At 38.8% G+C, this 25,108-nt stretch overlaps 1 long non-coding RNA gene across 1 annotated transcript in view; it reads left to right on the top strand.

The window, feature by feature from the left end:
• LOC136794764 (uncharacterized) overlaps positions 1 to 24,873 on the top strand; it is a 47,028-nt gene extending 22,155 nt beyond the window's left edge. The window contains exon 3 of the long non-coding RNA XR_010841965.1: positions 24,769 to 24,873. This is a non-coding gene — a long non-coding RNA (uncharacterized lncRNA). The remainder of the gene's footprint in view (positions 1 to 24,768) is intronic.
• The last annotated feature ends 235 nt before the right edge of the window (positions 24,874 to 25,108 follow it).

Below are 25,108 nucleotides of genomic sequence, written 5' to 3'. Positions count from 1 at the left end.
AGTGTTGTTTCACAGTTATTAATCCATTGAACACGTGTTAAACTTGTTTTTACTGTAGCTACCCACACCTGTAGCTCATCATTGGAAACACCTGGGGAGCTTTCTGGTTGGCCCTTAAAAAGCTGTAGGGTTCAGAGTTACCAGGTCTTTCTGATGGTCAGCCAAGATTGAGAACTGTCAATCTAGCTTCCTAGTTCTAGCCTCCTAGAACTGTCAGTCTAGCCTCCATGCCTAGTGGCCTCCCCAAATAGGTGTTTTGTTTATGCTCATAATTTAAGTGCTTTTCTCTATGTTCTTTTTCTAAACCCTAACTCTTCTTATGTCTCTTATCTTTGATGAGACCTTCTCTGAATATGTGATTAAGCAAAATACTCTCTAATATCTGAATACTTACAGAATATATTTCTTCCCTTACATACTTAGTCATCTTTTGAGGTCTGTAAATCTGGCTTCCCAGACCTGGGGGCAATCAAGTGTATAGCTCTTTAAGACTTCTAAGAGGGCTTCCCTGGTGGTGCAGTGGTTGAGAGTCCGCCTGCCAATGCAGGGGATACGGGTTCGTGCCCCGGTCCGGGAAGATCCCACGTGCTGTGGAGCGGCTGGGCCCGTGAGCCATGGCCGCTGAGCCAGCGCATCTGGAGCCTGTGCTCCGTAACGGGAGAGGCCACAACAGTGAGAGGCCCACGTACCACAAAAAAAAAAAAAAAGACTCCTAAGAGATTAATAGCTACACAAACAGATGATCAATGTACATTTGCCAATTTAAAAAAATTAGAATTCTAAGCCGAAATTGATTAATGCTAAATACTTCAAATTTGAGCCTACTTAGAAATTTTTTGCTGAAGAGAACATGAAATTACAGTGAAATTGGTGGTGTAAGTATCAATGATGGGATTCTCTTACAGTAGAAACTTTCCAATCCTAAGGCTTGATAACACTGAAAGGCATTGTAGGCTCTCTGTTCACAACTCAAAGGCAAGCCAATCTCTGGGATAGTAAGTGAATTAAGGGGTTGAATGACAAGGTCCATATCTTGCATGAAGTAGTACAGTCCTCCCTGTGCATGGCTGCACTATGCATGAATTTCAGTTAGTTAAATAACACCAGTCCCACAAAAATATGATTCAAATTTCATTACCATGTTATATTTACTGTGAGTAATTGCATAACATACAATTTGCTCCTAGCTCTTCAGGCAACAAATATCTATGTAAATAACTGGCAAATCATGATCAGTAACCAGTCATGCCCTTTATTTCAAAGTCTGTGAGTGATTGGTCTATACATGTCCTTTTTTAATTTGCACAGTCAGCAAAGCATGTAGTTGTATTACCTCCTTGTCTCCCAGGGATAAACAAACATGACATTTTATAAAAATAGATAATCAAAAAGGGAATTGGCCAACAAAGATAAAAGTGCAAAAATGAAATGAAATGTGATAACTCTGGAAGTGAAATTTGAATCAGACATAAATGGAGTTATAGAAGTACTGCTTACTATGGAAATGTTGACAGGGCTGCTATTTGAAAGATTCAAAATATACAGCTGGAGGAATTTAGGGAAGGTGAAATTATGTAACTAAATTAAGGAAAGTGGTTGTGACAAAAAGGATGAAGATACTGCAGAGGAAGTGGGGCTATCTAGTAAAGAATTCCTCAATAAGTGAACTTTCAGAGCTGTTTCATGACATTGAAATTGCAAAAGATACAGTATTGGAAGTAGATCCTAACACAGAAAGGAGTATGACAATTCACCAACATATAAACAATGCTCATTCTATATCATAAATTATATGATGAAAAGGAGAAGGCAAACACTGTTCAATCTACTCTTGCCAGGTTTTTAATGAACAAATAAAACATTTTAATGTTCAATGTTCCTAATGTGCTAAATTACAATGTACTAACTAAACATTAGTTTTACTATTTCTTTCCATTTCCCTATCCATTTATGACCAACAGTAGGAGAGTTTTTAATATTTTGACAAAAATTTTTAAAGGTCACAGAGCAACTGTAATTTTCCCCATTGATTATTAACATTACTTTGCACAGTTTCAGCTTCCAGGGTCATTTTTACAGTCTTGCACTGCCATGAAAAGTGAGGACTGACTTTATTATTTCAAAGTAGACCCTTATAAATTAAGAATGCTTATAATAATGTATACAGTAAACACTTAAAATACATAAATAAAAGGTATATAGAAAAGGTATAATTAAAAGGTTTATAGAAGAATTCAAAGAGATTACTTAAAATTATTTGATTAACTCAAAAGAAGGTAGGAAATTAAAAATAGTGAAACAAAAACCAAAAACATCTTTTTAGATGGCAGCAAGGTAATAAAGTCAACTATATCAGTGATTACATTAAGTGTACTTGTGCTAAACACTTTAATTAAAATTCAGAGATTGTCAGATTGGACAAAAATCAAGTTTCAACTATATGTTGATTACAAAAGACACAATTTCACATAAAGACGCCCATAGATAAAGGTAAAAGCAAAGAAGACATTCCCTACAAATAGAACTGTAAGAAAGGTGGTACAACTTTTTAATATGGAATAAAGTAGACACCAAGCAAAGAGATTATCAGAGATAATGAGGGACATTGATAATGATAAAAAGATTGATTCATCAATAATACAAAATAATCATAAATGTGTACATATTCAATAATTTCAAAATACATGAAATAGGAGAAATAAAAATATCAGTAATTATCATTAGAGCTTTTAATATCCTTTTCTCAGCAATTGATAGAATAATTAGTTAAATTCAGGACAGGTAAAGATGTGAACAACACCTTGACCTAACATTGCCAGAACACTACCCACAACATCTGCAGAATACATGTTCATTCCCAGTGCATATGGGATTTCCACCAAAATAGACTATTTGCTAGGACATTAAATTTCAAAATATTGCAATATTATGCACTATGTTCGCTGACCATAATTAGAGATAAATAACAGTAACTTAATACATTAATAATGCACAATATGACAAAAGATGAAAATTTTGCATTTTTATAAGCATATTTTGTATTTGGGTCCAATGTGATTTTTCTCTTCATATATATTCTTTAGAGCTGTCATAAATAGGCCCTACCCCAGTGGTTAATTTTGAACATTGTAAATGGCAGCATTAGTCTCATAGGAGCTGTGATATTTGAATTAATTCGAAGAGCACCTGGCATGGTTTAGGTGACAGATTGTGAAAAGACTTAGCTATTAGAGGACCAATTGGACCAAGTGCTTTGGTTCTGTTTATCCAGATGGCATATTAAAATTTCACCATTTTGAAAAATCCACTCTACCAATCAGTTTTTTTTTTTTTTTTTTTTTTTTGTGGTACACGGGCCTCTCTCCCGTTGTGGAGCACAGGCTCCAGACGCACAGGCTCAGCGGCCATGGCTCATGGGCCCAGCTGCTCCATGGCATGTGGGATCTTCCCAGACCGGGGCACGAACCCGTGTCCCCTGCATCGGCAGGCGGACTCTCAACCACTGCACCACCAGGGAAGCCAACCTATCAGTCTTTTAATTGATGTATTTAGACAATTTAGTTAGCTAATGTTAGCCTTAAGTCTACCATTTGTTTTGATTTGTTTTGGTCTGTTCTTTCTGATTTTAGTTTCTCTGTTTTCTTTTTTCTGCCTTCCTGTGTTACTTTAAAAAGTTTTAGAAGTCCATTTTCATTTATCATTTTTACTTATTAACTATAGTGGTTTTGAGTATACCACTTTGTATAGCTTTTTAATCAATTGCTTCAGGTATTATATTACATATACTATATATATATGTTATGTATATCATATGTATGATGCATAGTCTACTGGTATCAACATTTTACCAGTTAGAATGAAGTGTAGAAACATATCATTTTATATCCCTTTGCCCTCTTCCATTTATAATATAATTGGCTTAAATAAATATTAAATTTAAGAATTTCCTCTATGTATATTGAGAACCAAATTAGACAGTATTATAATTTGTGCTTCAAATGTCAAACTTAATTTTAAAAACTCAAGAGGAAAAGTAAACTCTTCTTTACTCATATTGCTCCTCTTTCCATTGTTCTTTCTTCCTTCCTGATATTCCAAGATCCCTTCTTTTTTTATTTCTTTCTGTTTAGAGTAGGAAGCCTTGGCTTATTGCTGACAGGTGGGGTTGGAATTCCAGGTTCCCCAATTGGCATACAATGACACTCGACGGGCGGGGTGGCCCCTTATTACTGCTGATATCACCCCTTGTACCCTGTCATTACTCTAGTTGCAAGGTCCCTAGCCTGTCTGCCTTTTGCTCTCCACCTTTCAGAGTCTTCATGTGTTTCTTTAATCAGAAAATGTCCAATATTTTTAGCTGTACTGAATAAAAAGAATAGGGAAAAGTATGTCTACTTCATATTTGCAGATGTGGAAATCTTGGGAGATATTTCTAACGCAATGATAATGAAAACTCAATCTATCAGAATTTGTGAGATGCAGCTAAAGTAATATTTAGCAAGAAATACATAAATCTAAAAAGTTATATTAGAAAATAAAAATGATCTATAATTGGTGATCTAAACCTCCACCTTAGAAAGCTAGAAAAAGAAGACCAAATTAAACTCAAAGTAACTAGAAGATGGAAATGATAAAGATAAAAGCATACTAAATATTTCAGAGAACAGAAGAATAAAAAATTCATTGAAATCAGCAGCCCTTTCTTTGACAAGATCAACAAAATTGAGGAATCTTTAGCAAGACTGCTCAAGGATAAAAAAGAGAGAAGATGTAAATTGCCAGTACAGTCATTTTTGATATAACACTTGTTTTGAGACGTGAATTCTTTCCAGTACAATTGGTAAACTAGGGAACATCTTGAGTGTAGCACACTTTCACATTCACTTGTGTGTGATTCTTCTGTGCACAAGAAAAATAGGTGAATGCTGAACCCAGCTGAACCAAGTCACCTAGGAATACACAATATGCACATCTGTGCACAGCTCAGACATCTACCAGCTACCTCATTTCACCATGTGTGTGATGGGCCACACCCATCTACATCTGGTGTTGGATCTTCCTGTTCAATTTTAGAAAACTATTTCCATCACTTCATAACTCATAAACTGAAACCCTTCTGATACCTGCTTCCATAAGCAAGCTTCAGGTCTTTTTTTTAAGGTAAAGTGCCATGTTTGTTGTAGTATTTATGTATTTCTTAAGCATTCCACATGTGTAAAACTGCTACTGTTTTTTAACAGATTTCTATCTTTTTCTTTTTCGTTATGTGTCACCAACAAAAGTTTTTGAATGTTGTACCCTTATTCCCATTTTCCCCATAAGCCTTGTGGTTTTTACTGTGTACTTTTGCATAGCACCGTAATTTTTAAGGATCTATATGTAGCATTATAGCAAAACTGACTATTGCTTTACCAGGTACTGAAATTTACTGTCCCTGATAGTACAACCAGACATTATATGCCTCCTGACATGTTGCATTATGAACTATACAGCATCTCCTGTGAAGACTTCTTACCAAAAATCTTGAGCCTGAAGCTAATCAAGACTTAAGATCTAACCTCCAGTGTTAAAAAAAAAAAAGGAAAAGAAAAAAAAAATCCACAAGGGAGGGCAAAAGAAATAATTTAAATGACACCATGAGGAAACCACTAGATAAATGCAAAATGTTACAACCAAGCAGATAGTTGGCCTGGTCTGACTGTATCCTATTTTGGAGAAACCAACTATAAAATACATTTTTGGTACCACTGGGGCCACTTACTGTAGACAAGGTATTACATGAGATTATGGAGTCATTGTTACTTTTAAGAGTAGTAATGTTATTGCTGTTAAATTGCAAAATGTCCTTATTTGGGGACTATAAAAACTTACATATTTAGAAGTGAAATGTCCTAATGTGCATAATTCCTCTAAAATGTTTCAGCCTTTTACGTATGCGTGTATATATACACGCACACACATATATATACATATATGTATATGGAAATTGAAATGCAAATATAAATATATAAAAGCATTTATATACTTATTTATACACTTATTTATAAATATGTAAAAGTAAATACAACAAAATATTATGGATGTTCATTGTACTAATCTTTTCACTTTTTGTATGTTTGACATTTTTTTCTATTTTATTTTTGTAATTTTACAAAATTGACATTTAAGAGGAATTAAAATATTATTCACCTGCTTTTTTTCACAGAAACTCCTTGACTTTAGGGACCACCCCTCCTCCCCCCACCAGGTCTCAGGGCCAATGTATCCTGCCTGCTCCAAGTGGACACGATCCGATCTCATTGCTCTTGGGTCTCCTGTTATAAAAGCGCTCTGCTCAGGAGGTCTGTGCCCATCTTCAGGATTCCTTGCATTCCTCCAGGATATAAGGCTCCCATTGTATTCCCTTGACTGGCCCCACAAGGGAAATTTAGCATAACTTTCTCTCTTACTTGGATTTTTTTTTTCCCTTTAAGAAAAGGAACAATCAGATCAGAGCAAAATCTGAAAAAGTGGAGTCATGCTTAATGTTCACCAGGAGGAGAGACAGTGTTCTAGACATTTGGGACTTTGGGGGAAAAAATTTTTATGCCTTTAGTGAAGGCTTTAGCACAGATGGTCAGTCCAAGGGGGAAGGCAGAGCCAGAAGAATGAGTGTACAATGTGTGTGCCTGAGTCCTGATTTCGTGAAAAACTTGGCACAGCGAATCTGTCTCTCCCAACTCCTTGTTGACTCAGAGCTGCTGAATCCGAGCCAGGCCTGAAGGAAATAGATATCCGAGTACAACACACTGGGACAGCTCGTGTGCACGCTGTTGCAGTGATTACATGGAAACCTCGGAGAGGAAGGGCATGGGGGTCGGGCATCCAGAAGATGAGTTAGGGTATTTAGGAGTGATTATAGGACTTTCTTTTGGCATTTTTTTCCCTTTAATTTTTCACTCAAAGAGGTGATTAACTGTTGTGCATCCAGAAGTGGTTTAAGCTAAACACAGCATAGCTGGCAGAGGTTGTTATAAAATAGAACTTGGTTGTGGGAATGCTGCCTCTTAGCTGTAATCCTTCCCCTGGGTAAAGCAATGTCAATGCTATGCCCTCAGGCCAAGGTCAACCTTGAGAATCAGGTGTAAGATCTCAAGTCTTTAATTTGGGGGGGAAAGGTCATTCTCAATGGGTATGCAAACTATCTGAAGTCAGAGGGACCTTTTCTTGAATAACCATCGTCTTTTTTAGAAGTGGAAGAGACCACTATTAAGAAGATTTAGTTCAGATTCCCAATTTTATAGATGAGGACTATAGAAGTAATTTACCCAAGCTCACATATAGGTAATTGGTGATAGAGGTAAGACTCCAAGTTCAGTGCATTTCTCACTATAACATGTGATTTCTCTGAATTTAGTATTCTTTCCCTCATTGATTTATGATTAAATGTGAACTCAATAGAATACGATTAAAACTCAGAGGAGATTGTGCGTTGGCCTTATTGACCTTGTAAAACTTTGATTAGGTTCTCAAAGGTGGGGAGAAGACTGTAGTTGGAAGATTGTATGGATACAATCAGCAAAATAATCAGAGCCTCTAGTTAGAGGCAGATGTTGCCCTTTAGGTGGTCTAATCTCAGGGGATGCTCAGAGATGATTCCAGGTGTGCCATCTGAAGAGCTACATCGCCATCGTACGTGTAGGTACCTGTGTGAGGTGGAGAACTAAGCATTATGCAGTTAGAAAACATTAGGAAATAAGAAAGGTGGCTCTAGGACCCAAGCTAGGTGTGCATAAAAATACCTCCCTGCCTCCAGCTTTAGCTGAGTACCCCCTGCATGGGATGCTATGCAACAATTTTTTTTTCTTCTGTAGAAACTCCCTGGAAAATTCTATTCTATTCTATTCTTTTTATTCATTCATTCTTTTATTTTTTAAAATGTTTATTGGGGTACAGTTGATTTACAATGTTGTGTTGGTTTCAGATATACAGCAAAGTGAATCTCTTACACATACCTACTCTTTTTAGGTTCTTTTCCCATAGAGGCCATTACAAAGTATTGAGTAGAGTTCCCTGTGCTATACAGTAGGTCTTTATTAGTTATCTATTTAACATATAGTAGTGTGTATATGTCAATCCCAACCTTCCAGTTTACCCCTCCACCTTATCCCCTGGTAACCATAAGTTTATTTTCTACACCTATAACTCTGTTTCTGTTTTGTAGATAAGTTCATTTGTACTCATTTTTTAGATTCCACATAGAAGTGATATCATATGATATTTATCTTTCTCTGTCTGACTTACTTCGCTCAGTATGACAATCTCTAGGTCCATCCATGTTGCTGCAAATGACATTATTTCATTCTTTTTTATGGCTGAGTAATATTCCTTTGTATATATGTACCACATCTTCTTTATCCATTCCTCTGTTTATGGACATTTAGGTTGCTTCCATGTCCTGGCTATTGTAAATAGTGCTACAGTGAACATTGGGGTGCATGTATCTTTTTGAATTATGGTTTTCTCCAGGTGTATGCCTAGGGGTGCGATTGCTGGATCATATGGTAGCTCTATTTTTAGTTTTTTAAGGAACCTGCATATTGTTCTCCATAGTGGCTGTACCAGTTTACATTCCTACCAACAGTGTAAGAAGGTTCTCTTTCATTCATTCATTTTAAAAAACTTTTTTTGAGGAAATAATTTCAGACATGTAGAAAGGATGCCAAAATATTGTTAAGAATTCCTATATACCCTTCACCCAGATTCTCAACATGCTAATGTTTTACCAGTTTGATTTATCATTCTTTCTTTCAGAATCATTTGAAAGTATATTGCAGATATAATGCCTCTTTATGCCTAAATTTTTCAAGGTGTATTCTTTTAAACAATGATATTCTTTTATATAACTATAGTACAGTTATCAAAATCAGGAAATTAACATTCATACAGCTATTATCTAATCTACATTCACAATTCATCAATTGTCACACTAATGTGTGAATGTATTTTTGTGATCTAGGATCCAATCTAGGCTCACATGATACATTTAGGTGTCATGTCTCTGTAATCTCCTTTAAGTTCCTCAGTCTTTTTTATGACCTAGACATTTTTGAAGATTACTGGCCGGTTAATTTGTAGAATGTTTTAATTTTTGCTTTATCTCATATTTCCCACAATTAGATTTAGTTTATACCTTTTTGGAAGTAACACCACGGAAATAATGATGTGTTTTTCTCAGTACATTATCTCAAAAGGCAAATGATACCTATTGCCCATTATAGGTTATAACTGAGCAATTGGGGAAAGTGGTGTCTGTGACATTAGTACACTGTAAAGTAACTTTTTTCCCCATTTGTAATTAATAAGAGTCTTGTGGGAGATACTTCCAGACTCTGTAAAAATTATGTTTCTTATCAAAGTTTCTTTCACTTATTGGTTTTAGCATTATGGTGATTCTTGGTTGCTGCCCAATGCTAATTATTTTCTAATTCCACCACTCCTTCCATATTTATTTCCATCATGTCTTTATCTATATCTATATCTGTTAGGTACCATTCTAAGGCAAGGAAGAGATTTTCTTCTTCTTTCTCATTATTTATTTATATATTTACATAAGTACAGACACATGGGGTCTTATTGCATTCGGTGGGTTATAATCTGTACTGTCAATATTTATTTTGAGGCTAAAATTGTCCTAGATTGAGTCCCTTTAAGCTGACTCCTTATCCTTTTGACATGTCCCCATATTCCTTTAACACATCTCTACTTTCTGGTGCAGCAAGATGTTCCAGGTTCATCTAGTAATTTCCCAACCCCACCCCTAAAAGCAGCTGTTTTTTCAAAGAACACTGATTCCTTTCAGTGGAGCATGGTATTTAGAATCCCAGATCTGGGTGCTAAGTTTGCTTATTTGTACTGGGATGTCCCAAATGACACTTTTTCAAGCACTATTTTCATCATTTCACTTCTATGAAACTTGCTGGGCCTTTTTGCTAGAAGACCCAGGGTCCAATTTTCCACTTCCAGGCCTGTCCTGGTGCTGCCTTCTGTCTTCCAAGAAGAAGCTTTCACCTACTTGTTCTCATATTCTTAGTAACATCTGTTCTCTCAGTGGCTGTGAATTTGGATGCAAGCTCCCCAGAGCCCATCTGTCCAACCAATTCCTATAGCAACCATGTATTCTGAACCCCAAACTAGGAAATTTCAACACACAACCTCCCAAGCTTAAATATACTTATGGGTAGAATGGAACAAGGCCTTTGAAATCTGGAAAGTCCTGGAAATTCTATCCATCAACAAGAAAAAAGACCTCCCTCTTCTTGTTCAAATAGGGGCACAGATATGAAGAAACAAAATTGGTAAGTGTGGGTAGAGCTCAACCTTTCCAAACGTCATTTGTGAACCTGTAGCCTGTTCCCTGGTCTATATTTCCCAACTATTCTTCTGAGAAGTTTCAGGGAGGGTCTTTGTCAGTTATGCCTCTTTAATTCTTGGAACTAAAGCTCATAAATCCTTCTCTGTCTCTAATCTTGGGTATCTCAAGACTGAATTAGAACCCTGTCAAAGCATTTGCTCTCCATATGAATTCCCAAATACTCTAAATATCAACTCTCCAAAAGAAGACCAAATACAGTGAATGATGGTGGACAGGAAAAGTAACTAACATAACATATATGTTTTATTTTCCCAGTCCTGAAAGTTTTCCCTGGTCAAGTCTGGCATTTTTATTATGTCTTAAAGTTGTGCTTTGTTATCATTTCATTTGAAAACACATGTCTTTGTTTAAAAATGTGTGTTAGTTGATGCTAGTTGTATATTCTGAAACATCTTTCTGGAGTCATAGTAGTTTTCATTAATCTCAGAAACCATGGCCTTTTCTAATGCTGGGGAAGCAGAAGCACAAAGGAGGACTTGTCAGAGCTGACTTCCAGCTCAGGGCTGGATTTCAGTGTAATCTTAGCAAGTCACGCATCTTGTGTACTGTGTCTACTGTTGCCTCTAGCCCATGTGGTAACTTTGCATGGATTAGAAAAAGGTGCCTAAGAGGTCTGAAACTCACAAGTAATTAGTTGGTCACTTCCACTCACAACTAATTAGCCAGAATTAGTCACATGTCTTCATCCAATCACAAGGCTGTCAGGAAGTGTCCCCTCATGTACCCAGAATGGGGGGAAAACAGGAAATATTTGGCAACAAGATTAATGACAATGAAATGCCTTACAATTGGTTGTATCTTATAATTGATATTTGTAATATTTTACCATATTAGTGGTAGGTAAAATAGTGGTGCTTCTTACAATATGTGGCCTCTCAAATTTTGTGAAATATGGCTGTTTTTATGGATAGTATGAGACTTTTAACAGGATTTCTTCCTAGCCCCACTAACACATGGGATAAAAATCAAAGACTATGATCATAAAAACACTCATAGCCAATAAACTAATGTAGAAACTCACAGGATGTCTTTGTGGGCACTGTTGGGCCAAGGCTATGCCATTTGCATGCATATAGGGGGAGCTGCGTCCATCCTTGGCCATCACTTTTGAACCTCTCTCTTTGTCCTGTATTCCTCCCTCATCTTCTGGCCATTGTAACTGCTGCTGCAATGCCTGGGGCCAAAGTCTCTTTGCTTGTCTGAGTCCTGGTGGTCCCGTGGCTCTTGCCATGACTACTGCTTCCCCTGGGACCCTGGTCGCCGTGCCATGTCCATTAGAGTTAATTACCCCTATTCCAGGCAGGAACCGCACTTAGGCCAAGGCTTGGGATCTGGGTCTGATGGCCTCATCTCAGCCTGAGCCCTGGTACAGCTCTGATGCAGGTCATCTGGTTGTTTGGAGCCCAAGCTGATGCTGGTATCTGAGCCCAATTCTGGTTGCCACCTGGCCAGACTCTCCCAGGAATGCCCCACCTTGACCGCATAGCCTGTTTTGCTCTAGCCACCAATACCCTGACTAGCCAGCAAAGTGTCCTCCTCCAGCACCCCATGATGATGCTGAGGAGGCTGTGTTTCTCCCCCTCCAGACTGTTAATGATCTCCTCCTAGAGGATAGTCCTGATGAGAGAAAGCCTGTCCCTACTGCTCTGTGAAGCTTTAGACACCATGCAGGGCTTAGCACTTGCTCCACAAATCACTTACTCTCCTTCCAGACCCACTGCAAACTTTCCCATCCTTGCCCATTCCCCTCCAGCCACATTGAGCTGTCTGCAACCACCTGCTCTCCAATATACCAGGCTTTCTCACACCAGTCTCTCTCATACCTTGGGTCCTTACACAGGCCTTTTGTTTAGAATATCTTTTGTTTAGAATACATCTTGCTGTATCCAGCCTATTCTTACACATTCTTCAATGTCAGGCCAAAGGCTATCATCCCTTGGACACCTTCCTTGATTTCTGCAGCCTGACTCACTCTCCCTTCCTTCAAGCCCTCCTGAATTTCAGCCATACTCATGTCAATCTAATCACTGTTATCACATTATAGTTGAATATATCTGTCTCTTCAAAACAAGCTCCTTGAAGGCTGAAGCCATGCCCTTGCATTTCCGTGTATCTCATGTCTAGCACAAAGCCTGGCACGTTGCAAAGCCCAATAAATGTTGAATGGATACAGGTCTGTGCTCTTGATGAAGAAAATGGGAAGTCAGTCACCAGGCATGCAAACTTGAAGGCTCCATTAGTGCCCTCTCACTGGAAGTGGGGTGACACCAAACCTTGAGACAGAACAAATGGGAGCAGGAGAGGGAGATGCCATCCATGTCAGCTTTCCTCAAGTGTAGTGAGGGGCAGGGAGGGACCAGCAATGATGTCAGGGAGGAAAGATGGGGCATTTCTCAGACAACAATGTGTGCTAAGGAAGAGCTGCAACACAGAGACCAATAAGTCAAGAGCCTCAGCCTAGAGAGGACACCCGAGGGGTCAACTCTGTAGCCAGGATTTTACTGCTGAGCACCAGAGCTGTTTTCCCAGCTGCCCACTGGAAATATCCTGGACACCTCAGGTTCAGGATGCCCAAAGCTGGGAATCACTGTCATCCTCTCTACCTCCTGGGCTTCCTCCTTGGTGTTGGTTCTACCACGTATTGAGCCGGGAATCTGGGTATCATTCCTGATGCCTCTCATGCCCTCACTTCCCACATCTGATACACTATCAAGATCTGTCAGTATTTTCACCTGAACATCTTTGGATTCCCCTTGCTGAGTGCCTCTTAATTCCATCTCCTTATCTCCACTCCATTCTCACTCTCTTGATTCAGACCACCATCCTCTTCCAGACTTAAAACTGATGGCCCTGCCTTTAGTCCCTGCACAATACTGTTAGGTACTTCTCTCCCTTTTCTGAAAGACTTTGGAACCTACTCAATGTCAGGATAAAGTCTTATTTCCTTAGCATGATAGAATCACCTTCACAATCTGGCCCCTTCTTCAATGTCAAGCTTTATCAGTTAAGAGTCTTTCAGCTTTAAGTGGCAGAAAAATCCTGATGCAAAGGACTGAAACCAGTGATTTCCTAAGTGGCAGACACATGTCTAGAGTGTGTGCGGGATGACTCATTGGACTAATAGGAAAAAATATTAGAACTTCTTAAAAGTAAGACATCAAACCTTCCATAGGTTTAAGAGTCTGAAGGAGGAGATAGAATTCCAAATTGGGGAAGAGTTGACCAAGTGTGATCCAGGTGTGCCTGGCTCAGTGAATTTAGAGATCGTACTATGTGGATTTTTTGGATGGTGAACATAATGAAATGATTTTCCTTTTAATTTCTAATTGAAACATAATTTATAAAACTGAAATATACCATAGATTAGTTTTCCATTTATAGAACTTCTAGAAGTAATAGAAACAACAGAATATACTCTTTTGTGTTTGCCTTTTTTGCCTACCATAATGCTTTTGGAACTGGGATTCATGTGTGATGATGTGACCTGGTATATACTTCACTTCCTAAGAAGCTGCCAGTTTGTTTTCTAAAGTGTTTGTATGATTTTGTACTCCCACCAGTGGTCTATGAGAATTTAGGTTACTCCTATCCTTGACAACATTTGATGTTGTCAGACTTTCATTTTAGTCATTGTAGTGAGATGGTATTTCATTTGGGTTACATTTGCATTTCTCTGATGACTAATGGTGCTATTTACCTTTTTATATGCTTGTTATCCATTTGTATATCTGCTTTTGTGAAGGATCTGTTTAAGTCATTTGTCCATTTAAAAAAATTGATTGACTTTTGTTTAATTTGTAGGAGTCCTTTATATATTCTACATTTAAGTACTATATCAGATGTATTTATTGCAAATATTTTTTCTAGTCTATGACTTCCCTTTTCACTAGTAGTGTTTCTAATTTTGGTAAAGTTTGGTAAAGTTTTTAAATTCCGGTAATTAGACTTTATATATTTTTCTTGTGGTGTTAGTGCTTTCTGTATCCCATCTAAGAAACTGTCTGATTGTGAAGATAACCTCTTGTGCTTTATTCTAGTATAGAGTAAGAGTAAAAGGCACATAACCTCTTAGTATCATTATAAAGTTGGTTTTGAGTTCACAGGCTTCCTGAAAGGGTCTCAGGGGCCCCCAGTGATAACCAGAACACACTTTGAGATCCTATACTTTATATCTTTACTGACTTTTTTGTTTATCTTTTCTACCTAGGAGTATGAAATTTCTAAGTCTAATTACAGGATTTTTTTCTTTGGTGCTGTCAGATTTTGCATCATATGTTTTAGAGCTCTGTTATTTCATGCATACACATTTAGGATGTTTATGTTTCTCAATGATTTGATCCTTTTATATGTCCCTCTTTATCTCTGACAATGCACTTTGTCTTAAAGTCCAATTTGATATTCATATAGCCACTCTATCTTTTAAAAAATATAAATAATGATTTCATAATATATATTTTTTCATCCTTTTACTTTTAACCTGTCTGTGGATTTATATTTAAAGTGCATTTCTTGTGGACAGCATATAGTTGTTTTTGTTTTTTGGTTTTTTTTGAATGCCAATATGACAATCACTTTCAAAAATTAGAGTTTTTAGTCCACTTAAATTTAATGTAATTATTGACATGGTGTGGTTGAAGTCCACTGTCTTGCTGTTTGTTTTATTTGTCCTATCTGTTTTTGGTTTACTTTTCTTTCTTTCCTGGTTTCTTTTGAATTAATTGAATATTGTTTAGTGTTCCTTTCTGTATACACAGTTGTATTTTAGTTATACCTCTTTGCTTTATTTTTTATGGGTTGCTTTAGGAATTAAAACATCCATTCTCAACTAATCACAGTCTACCATGAATTAATATGTTTAACACTTCAAATATAACTTAAGATCCTTAACAACATACTTCCCTGTACATCCTCTTTCCTTTGTGCTGTTGTTGTATAACATTTTACTTTTATGTATATATAAACCACACAATGCATTGCTTTTATTTGTATTTAATACGTATAAGTATGTGAACCCTTTTACTATGCAGACACATATTCATTTTTTAGCTCAGAAATGTGTTCTTCTATGACTTAATTATGTTTAATGATGGCCTCACCTCTTTCTCTTATTTTTTCTTCTTTTGGGACTGATTTGTTTTTCAGGTTGCTTCAATATATTCTCCAAGCCTTTTATCTTTTACCTCATGGCTTTTATCTGTTTGTATTTTTGCTCAGTTCTTTGAAATATTTCTTCCATTTGTCTGGCTTATGATTTGAATCTCATAGTGATTCTTTTGTCAATTCATTTTTTGACTTTTTCAATTCTAAATAGTGGTTTTTTTTTTAGTACTAACAGCCATCTCTGTATTATCCTTGACTATCTTTAATACTGTCTTTCCTGTTCAATTTGTTGTTAGTCTCCGTCAGCAGCTCTGTTTCACTAGGGCCTGTTCAGAATGGTTCTTTTTGTTCTTCTCCTCTCTGACTGCCAGACGCCATTACATATAATTGGTAATTGAGTTGATGGTCTGCTCACTTAGGCTCAGATTCAGCTGCTGATGCACCTGAAGTAGGGCTGTCCTATGAGTGATGAAAAACTTGGTGGTCTCTGCTCCTTTGAGCCAGTAGTGGAACAACAGGCACTTCATTATCCTCTACTGAAGTGTCAGTGTCAGGAAGAAGCCGATCTGTTTCTCAGTCTCTTTGGGTTCTCCTGTCTTAGGAGCAAAGAGAAGAAAATTCCTGTTCTCAGCTCCTCCTCAGCATTTCAGAGTCACAGAGCCCAGGCCTAGTGGCTATTCCCTTGGTAGTGTCGTTGGGGTGAGAGGTGGGGTTCCATGGATCTCAGTGGACTAAGTTCCCTTCATGCATCCACAGTATTCTAATCCTTGACCTTAAGGTCTCCATTGCTGTTTCCAGGTTCTCACCTTGCTCAGGTGGAAAAAGTCCTGTGCACATAGTTATCTCTACTTTTATCAATATCATTGTCAACTGCAGTCATGGCAGTGCTTGACTCAGTAGAAGTAGCTGGACTGGAGTGAAAGGAGTCAGAACATAATCAAGCTGTCATTCTTCAGGAATTTTCTATTCTAGGGACTATTGCTAGACAAAGGAAAACTGACCACAGAGATTACCAAGGTAACCATCATGTTCCCGGTCGAGTGGTGTGTGAAGCAGTGTGGTGTAAGGGGAAAGCTTTGGAGTAATCCAGACTTGGGTTGGAACCCCAGCTCTTCCACATACCCATAGTTGGCAAGTTATTTAGGGTCTGTGAGCCTTACTTTCCCCCTCTATAGAATAAGGAAGATGAGAGCTCCTTTACAGAACTGCAAAATCTAAACCAGGTATTACATGCAAAGCCCCTACATAGGCAGGTGGTACCTTGTAGGTTCCCTTCTCCCTTTTCTTTACACCTCGTTGTGCTAACATTTATCTATTTTCATGCCTCATTGGCCAGCTCACAGACATGTCTCATAGCCCAAAGCAAAGATACCTACAAGATCTCAGCTCCAACACACGTTTTCCTAGTTGTGTGGCTATATAATGCTACAATATGTTCTTGTACTGTAAACAGCGAGGTGCCACACCCTGGATGTCCTGAAACAGGAAGAATTGATATTTTGTGTAAATAAGCAGGATTTGAGGTAGAGAAAGAATATTTCCTAAAGCCCTGGAGTTAGCCTGGGTAATGCAGTGTGTGAGAGAGAAGCTGGGTCTGGACAGAGGGAGAGGAACTAAAAGGGTGGAGTTTAAAGGAAGATGACTTGGGACTGGTAAAAGGACTAGGGCAAGGATAGGTGTTGAGAGGGAGAGGCACTGGGTCTGGACCTTTAGAACATGCATGTGCCCCACAGGTAGACAGAGCATAAGAGCACACAGGCAGAACTGGCTGCTAGCCGATGGCAGCTTTCCTGTAACCTATGAGCCTGCCGGTCCATCCACACACCCTCCACGCCTGGAGAACCAGAATGGCAACCTGCAAACTAACTGGAAGTATCCTATTCTCAGGGCCCTCTTTATTCTGTCCCAGATATTCACATTCTTTCCTGTTCCTCACCTTTATCCACTTTCCTGTTGTCAGCTCTACTCTGACCTTGGTGCTCATTGACCAAGTTTAGTTTCCATGGCTTGGCTCTGATGCTTGCTAAGGAGGCTTAAAGTCATCTCCCCCTTTAGCTCCTGGCAGTAACTCCATCCTAGCTTTAGCACCTGCTCTTGGAATGGAGGTTGACCATCAGTCTGGCCACTAAACTAAGTTTTCCTTTCTAATGTGCCTGATACTGTCTCCTCTGTCCTTTCATGATTTGAAAATGTCCTTGTTACAAAGTCTAATTGTTCCAAAAGGTACTTCCTTCATTGCCTGCATATCCACCACTATGATAGTGATTACTTTAGCAATCACTGTTTATTAATCACTTGCATGTCCCATTCATTATTTATAGCACTTAGAAAAGATAATATCCTTTTACATAATCAGCAGCAATTGTTCAATCAGGTTACCTAATCAGCGTAAGTGAATGAAAAGAGGTCAGGATGTAGATGGGAGGTGAAAAAGAAGTTTCAAGAAAAAGCTGACAATTCATGTCATTTAGGGAAGCCAGCATTATTAGGTAAGAGAGCTGGTTAGAAATGCACTATATCTGAGTTCATTTTACTTTATATTTTGCTTAGGGAAGGCAAGATTTAGGGCTGGGGAAAAGCTTTTCCTTACCATTTTCTGTTTATTAATATACAAACAGTTCTTCAAGCTAAGAGGCTAGATTTATTAAAATCCAAATTGTCTGAAATATAATTTGTCTTAAAATCACTTTGTATACCCCCAACTAATAACCTAGTTTCTAATTTAAGAAACTAGAAAAAAAGAGTGAATTAAACCCAAAGCAGGTAGAAAGTAGGAAATTAAAGATTAGAGCAGACACCAATGAAATGAAAAACCAGCCAAAAAATAAAGACAAAATCAATGAAAACAGAAGTTTATTATTTGACAAGATCAACAAAATTAAAACTTTATCTAGACCAGTGGTTCTAAACTGGGGATAGTTCTGCACCCCAGGGTACACTTTCCAACTTCTGGAGACATCTTTAATTGTCATACCTTGGTGTGTGTGTATGTGTGTGTGCCCATGCACGCATACACTCTATTGCCATCTAGTGGGTAGAGGCCAGAGATGCTGCTAAACATCCTATGATGCATGACAGCCCACTCCATAATAAAAATTATTGGACCCAAATATCAATAGTATTGAGACCGCGAAACCTGATTTAGTCTGACAAAAAAAAAAAAAGAAACCCAAAAAGAAAAACAAAGAAAGCAGAGAAGACACAAATTATCAAAGCCAGGAAGGGAAAAGGAGACATCACTACCACACTTACAGAAATTAAAAGCATACTATGAAAAAAACTTTATGCTAACAAATAAGACAATTTAGATGAAATACGAAGGTTCATACAAAGACACAAATGAATGAAACTTACTGGAGAAGAAGTTGAAAATCTGAATAGACCCGTAGCAAAGAGTTTGATTAGTAATTGAAAATATTCTCTCAAAGAAAAGTCTAGACCCAGATGTCTTCATTGGCAAATTGTATAAAACATTCAATGGAAAAATAATACCAATTTTTCAAAAAGTCTTCCACAGACTCTTCCACTTCCCAACTAATTCCATAAAGCTAGTATTACCCTAATACCAAAACCAGACAGACATCATCAAAAAACTACAAACCAATATCCTTTATGAGTCTAGATGTAAAAATTCTCAACAAAATCTTAGCAAAATGAATTTGTCTACATATAAACATATTATACACCATGACCAAGTAGGTTTTCTCCCAGGAATACAAGGTTGGCTTAATATCTTAAAATTGATGTAATACCATATTAATAGGATGATATGAATAAAGGACAAAACCTACATGATCATCTCCATAGATGTATAAAAAGCATCTGATAAAATCTAATACCCACTCATGATGAAAATTTCCAATAAACTAGAAATGGAAAATATTTTTCTCCACTTGATAAAGGGATTCTCTGAAAAATCTACAGCTAGAATCATACTTACTGGTGAAAGACTGACTGCTTTTCCCTCTAAAATTGGAAAAAGGGCCATGTATTGTATGACTCTATATGTATAAAATGTCCAGAGAAGTAAATCTATAGAGACACAAAATGGATCAATGTTTGCCTGTGATGGAAATGGGGAATGACTTCAAATAAGCACAAGAAATCTTTATGGGGTGATAAAAATATTCCAAATTTGGATTGTGGTGATGGTTCCACAGCTCTGTAAATTTACTCAAAAATTATTGAATTGTACAATTAATATGGGTGAATTTTATGGTATCTAAGTTATATTCAACAAATATCACGCTTAGAATATCACCATGTGGCATATGGTGTATGTATATACACATGTGTGGGAATGATTATCTGAATTTCTAAGGACTTAGGCCCTAGTCCTGGCCTGATGTCTAATTAGCTGTCTATCTTTGGTAAAATTTCTTTATCATTCCAAGTCTCAGTTTCTTCACCTATAAACTGAAGGGGCAAGGCTATTTGATTTCCAAGGTTTCTTCCAGTTCTTCTAACATCGTAAGTATCTGGGTGCTTTCATGTGAATTGTGGTTCATGGGCCAGGTAACTAAGGATTAGATGCTAGATTTCAGAGAAAGTTGTTACTCTCTGCTTTAGAGAGTAAGAGACCATTAGGATGGGAGAACCTCTTGAAGATCAGTCAGGGCTAGGTTACCCCCTTTGCCATGTAAATGAGAACACTGACACATTAAGTGACTTGTTCAAGTCAAACCAGCCCAGTAGGACTAGAATCCACTCACCTGGTCCTCAAATCAAAGTTCTTGTTCAAGGGAAAGCCAATGTCCTTTCCCAGAGCAAAGCTGTCCTTTTACATTTATTTTACTAAGAGCTGGGGAGCAGAGCTTGGAGGAAGAGTAGGCAAGAAAGGACTGTTTGGTGCCTGTATGTATGGGTTATACCTTCATGCAAATAGATGCGGCGCTGGGTCTGAGGATGGTGTGACTGGTGTTGCTTATATGTTTGGTATCTTCCTTGCACAACTGTAAACACATTCTTCCCTTTTCTAACCACCTTTTCCCCAGTAGTCTCCCTGTCACTGAGTAAAATCACCACAAACATCAGCTTTCAGAAAAACCCCTATTTGTTATTCAACAGATATTTTATTCCTATAAAAGCCAGACAAAAAAGTAATCACATAAAAGTCAAAGTATAGTGAACTCCCTGTAAATTCATGGCCTGATTTCATGGGTCCCACCCTGCTTTGTTTCTGGCTGTAAGCATGTGGGTCCAGGTTCATTTTTTTCTCCTCTTTCATCATTTACTGCTTTCTTACTGCTTCTCACCTCCAAGCTAGATCCCAGAGCGTGAATTAGGGTATCAATTGTCTGCTGCCTTGTGTCTGGAAACCTAATGTTATTGGTTAAGTTCCTTGAATCTAGAGAATTTGGAAAGTTGACTATCAGGGTAGTAAAACGCCTAATACTCATGACTAATTGTAAGAATAGCTGCCATTTATTAAACACTATGTTCCAAGCAGCATGTCAAGCTCTCTATATGCATTAATGTGTTTACATCGCAAAACAGCCTTATGAGACAGGCACTCTTCATTTCCTGATGAAGCAATTGAAGCTCAGAGAAGTTAAGTAGAGTAGTTAGGGTCATGTGAAATAAGTGATGAGGCTCCCAAGTCTGTCTATTTCTAGAGCTGAGCTCTTAATGTAACAACTGCACCACACTGCCTCTGGATCCCATCTCATCTGAATCCAGTTTCATCCACTGCTCAAATCCCTCCACCATACCACTGTCAGTGGACCATCTATTCTCACCATGGCAAGGAACTCACAGCTGCTGGGGCACCCCATTCTGTACTTGAGGGACTTTTTGCAGCTTATGTTCAGTATTTGTCCTGGAACTTCTACACAAACAAATTAAAAACACACGACTGACTTTCAAATTAAAAAAAAAAATAAAACAAGAAGAAGCATCATGTCCCTTTGCCCCTTGAGTACCCCCCCCCATAGTCCCATTCTTTTTTTTTTTTTTTTTTTTTTTGCGGTACGCGGGCCTCTCACTGTTGTGGCCTCTCCCGTTGCGGAGCACAGGCTCCGGACGCGCAGGCTCAGCGGCCATGGCTCACGGGCCCAGCCGCTTCGCGGCATGTGGGATCTTCCCGGACCAGGGCACGAACCCGTGTCCCCTGCATCGGCAAGCGGACTCTCAACCACTGCGCCACCAGGGAAACCCTATAGTCCCATTCTTGAACAATCTCTATGTGACAGGGTTTTGCACCTCCCTACCATGCTGGCTTCTCTCCTTTGCACATGCCCTAGGTTATTACTCCTCCCTCTTAAAATGTGGTGTGGAGCCCACAGCACAGGAAGGAGCAATGCCATCACCTTCCTCTTTCTGGTTTCTATACTTCTTTTAATGCTGCCTAAGCCTTGCTTAATTTTTGGTGGTCACATTATTTTGGTGGTTAATTACCCTGGGAAATCCATTTCCATCTCTACATGGTTCAAATAAAATAGATTTAGAAATCACAGATGAGTACATACTTCAGGCTTCAAGAAATACTTGTTAAATGACCTTAGGTATTCACTTCATCTAATTTTAGATTAACTGATTGCCTTAATGTCTATTTCCACTTAATCTTGCTGATGATTTTATTCCTTGATCTCATAATCCAAATTTGGCCAAGGATTTTTGCCAGTCTTTTTAAAAAATACCCTTTCCCTTAGAAGAAGAAAAAAACAAACAGCTCCTTCTCATGAAGAGCCTGGCTGAGCCATGTGCCTGAGCTGACAGGGATGCATCCTCTGTGCTCATTCCTCTCCCAACTGATGGCCAAGTTGCATATTTGACCACGGAAGATGCTGAGGAGCTCTGCCCACTCCAAGTTTAGCCTTGATCTTATTGAGCAGCAAAAATATCTATGTGTCAATGGCTAAAATTACCTAGTCAGGCTCTCTCCACCCCTGGCCTGCATTATCCGTCATCTGTTTATCTGTAGTGGAAAGAGATCATCTTCCAAAATGGGCCAAAAGCAGATAGATTCAATTCTACCTCCTGTTGAGGCATAATAATTTTCTAAATCTGCCTGGGGACTCAAATTAGTTCTGGATGCTTTCCTGTCACTTGGGTAGAGGGCTTGTCCCCAGCTTTAATATTTTTAGAGATATAAATTGTTGCTGCCTATCTAGTTATTAACTGGTGCTTGAAGTTGAGTTTTAAAGCCCTACAAAGATTTTTTTTTAAAAAAAGCAAAATGCTTGCCAATTTCTATAGTTCTTGAAACACTCAAGCAGTAGGGTCCTCCCTGATGTCCTTAAATCATAGGAACCTTTCCCCAGCCCAGCCCCTGTCCTGTAATTCTACCTGAAAGCATCTTAATGTGTATTTGAGGTTGTTGCCTTCTTCCTACAGCCCAACGCAGAAGGTGATTCAGTGAGATGAAATCCGAGCTGGGCCTGGCGTGCCTGATTTTTAAAACATGTCTAAAGCATGTATTTAGCTGTCACAGAGAGATCTGACAGTTTATGGGAAAGGTGCTGTGTACAAAGAACCAGCAGTGGGCATTTCCAGCACACACCCACTTAGAGTATGCTGTGATCTGAGGGTCCCCTCTCCCCAGAGCCAAACACAACCTCTGTAATAATAATACTACTACTAATAGTAATAATAATAAACCCTCATTTATAAAGCACCAAAATAAGCCCCAACCATGGTTTTCTTTTGGGGACACCCTACAAGGACATGGGTACAGGTAGAAACAAGTAACCGTAACCAAGTTAGCTCATCAAAAGTGTGTTTTCCCTTCTTGGATTAAAGTAGTACAGGGAATATTTGATTTTAGTCATTGCCAGAGATCCTGGAACCGACTGAATTTCTTAGCACTGGGATTTCTTGGTTGTTGGGCTGCATCTCCGCTTTTGGCTTCTGAAATACTTCCTCCTGCCATCATCGAACACTTACTAAGCATCCTATAAACATGGGGCATTGTACTTCACTGTCTTATTCTGTCTGCAAGGCAAAGTAGGCATTGTCAGCCTCTTTTAGAGGTGAGAAAAATGGAGCTCAAAGAGGATAAGGTTCTGCTCCAAGGCCACACAGCTCGTGAGCAGGAGAGCTGACAAAGTGGCAAAGCAGCCAACAGAGCCTAAGGTCTCCATCTCTAAAGCCCTTGCTCTTAACCACTGTGCCCCACTGCCTCCACGGGACCTTCTCAGGCCTGTGCCCTATCCCTGCCCACCCACCTCCCATCCAAATTAAGTGTTGGGATTATCCCCAATCACCTAATGCTACCTCCAGCGAAATGAATTGTCAAGCTTAAGAAAAAAGTCCTACCATTTTCTCTGAGAAAGGAGAGGCCCTATCAGTGCTGAGATGCTCACTCAGTCCCCAGCATCCCCACCCAGGCATCTATCCAGCCTTCAGAGGACCCCAGCCCCGCTATTTGACCACAACTGCATGGAGAGACCCCAAGTGAACCCATCCGAGCCCATCAACCCCAGAACCACGAGAAAGAAAACGAAATTGTTCTTTTAAGCCACAAAGTGTTGGGAAATTTGTTATGGCAGAAAGACAACCAGAATACTGCAGTTAGTGAATTAGTCCGTCTTCTCTCTAATTCACTCAAGATCCATAGTTCCTAAGGTCTAATGCAGAAATATCTTGCAGAGATATCTCCAACCTCCCACATTAAAAAAAAAAAAAAAAAAAAAAAAAGGAGAAAGAAAGAAAGAAAAAATCCCCAAATGTTCCAAACCCACAGAGGACCACTCAATTAAATTTTGTTGTCATTGGGTTGAAGGGCAGTGGTTGGAGCTTTAAGAAATTCCTTATCAGCCTTTCACTCCTATGTTGTCACATAATGCAACAGAACATGTCTTGCCTGGGAGGAAGAGAGGAGAGAGGATTGTCAAAGCTCAATTACTGTTTCGGTAGTTCATCACTTGACATTTATACGTCTAACATGTCCAATGTGCCTGTGAATTTGACATTCCAGATGATTGACCATGACTGCTAAAGGATACTTCACATCATGAAGGAAGGCAGGGTGTAAATTCTCTGAATGACCAGGTGGATCACTAGTAGACAAAAATGGGAGTGGGAAATCATATTCTACAAATGCTTCCTATGTGTGCAGATACTTCCTATGTGTCAGGGACTGTCCATGAGTTATCTCATTTGATCCTCATTCAAACACCTAAGGGAGTTACACTTCTCCCCATTTTACAGACGGGAAAACTGACTCAGAGAGGTTGTAATTTGGGGGTCGCTGGAAGAGCTAGGACTTGAACATTCAGTCTGATTCCAGTGTCTGTTCTCTTTTTACTCATTAGCATCAGCTACACAGATCCAACCGATGTGACTTCAGTGCAGATGTCAAAGCAATATGAATGGATCTTTGCGGCCCTTCTCTGCCACTCCCTGAGGCAGGGACCATTCTTTGACTTGTCTCCAGGACTGCATGGCTATCATTGAACCAAATGTGTGCTGCATGGGTAAGAGCTTGTGCTAACACTCTATTCTCCCCTTTATCCAAACCCAGGATGCTGTGTTCCTGCCCTGGCGGGAACATGGGTATCTACTAGTATTGCTGCTCCCTGAGCTGGAAATCACTTGGAGTTACTGGCTCTTGGGCCACCATTGTGTTTCCAAGGGTTTGGTTACTTGGAGCAG

This window comes from Kogia breviceps, chromosome 8 (genome assembly GCF_026419965.1).
Source record: "Kogia breviceps isolate mKogBre1 chromosome 8, mKogBre1 haplotype 1, whole genome shotgun sequence".
Taxonomy (NCBI): Eukaryota; Metazoa; Chordata; class Mammalia; order Artiodactyla; family Physeteridae; genus Kogia; species Kogia breviceps.
This window is presented reverse-complemented; position numbering and strand designations above follow the sequence as displayed.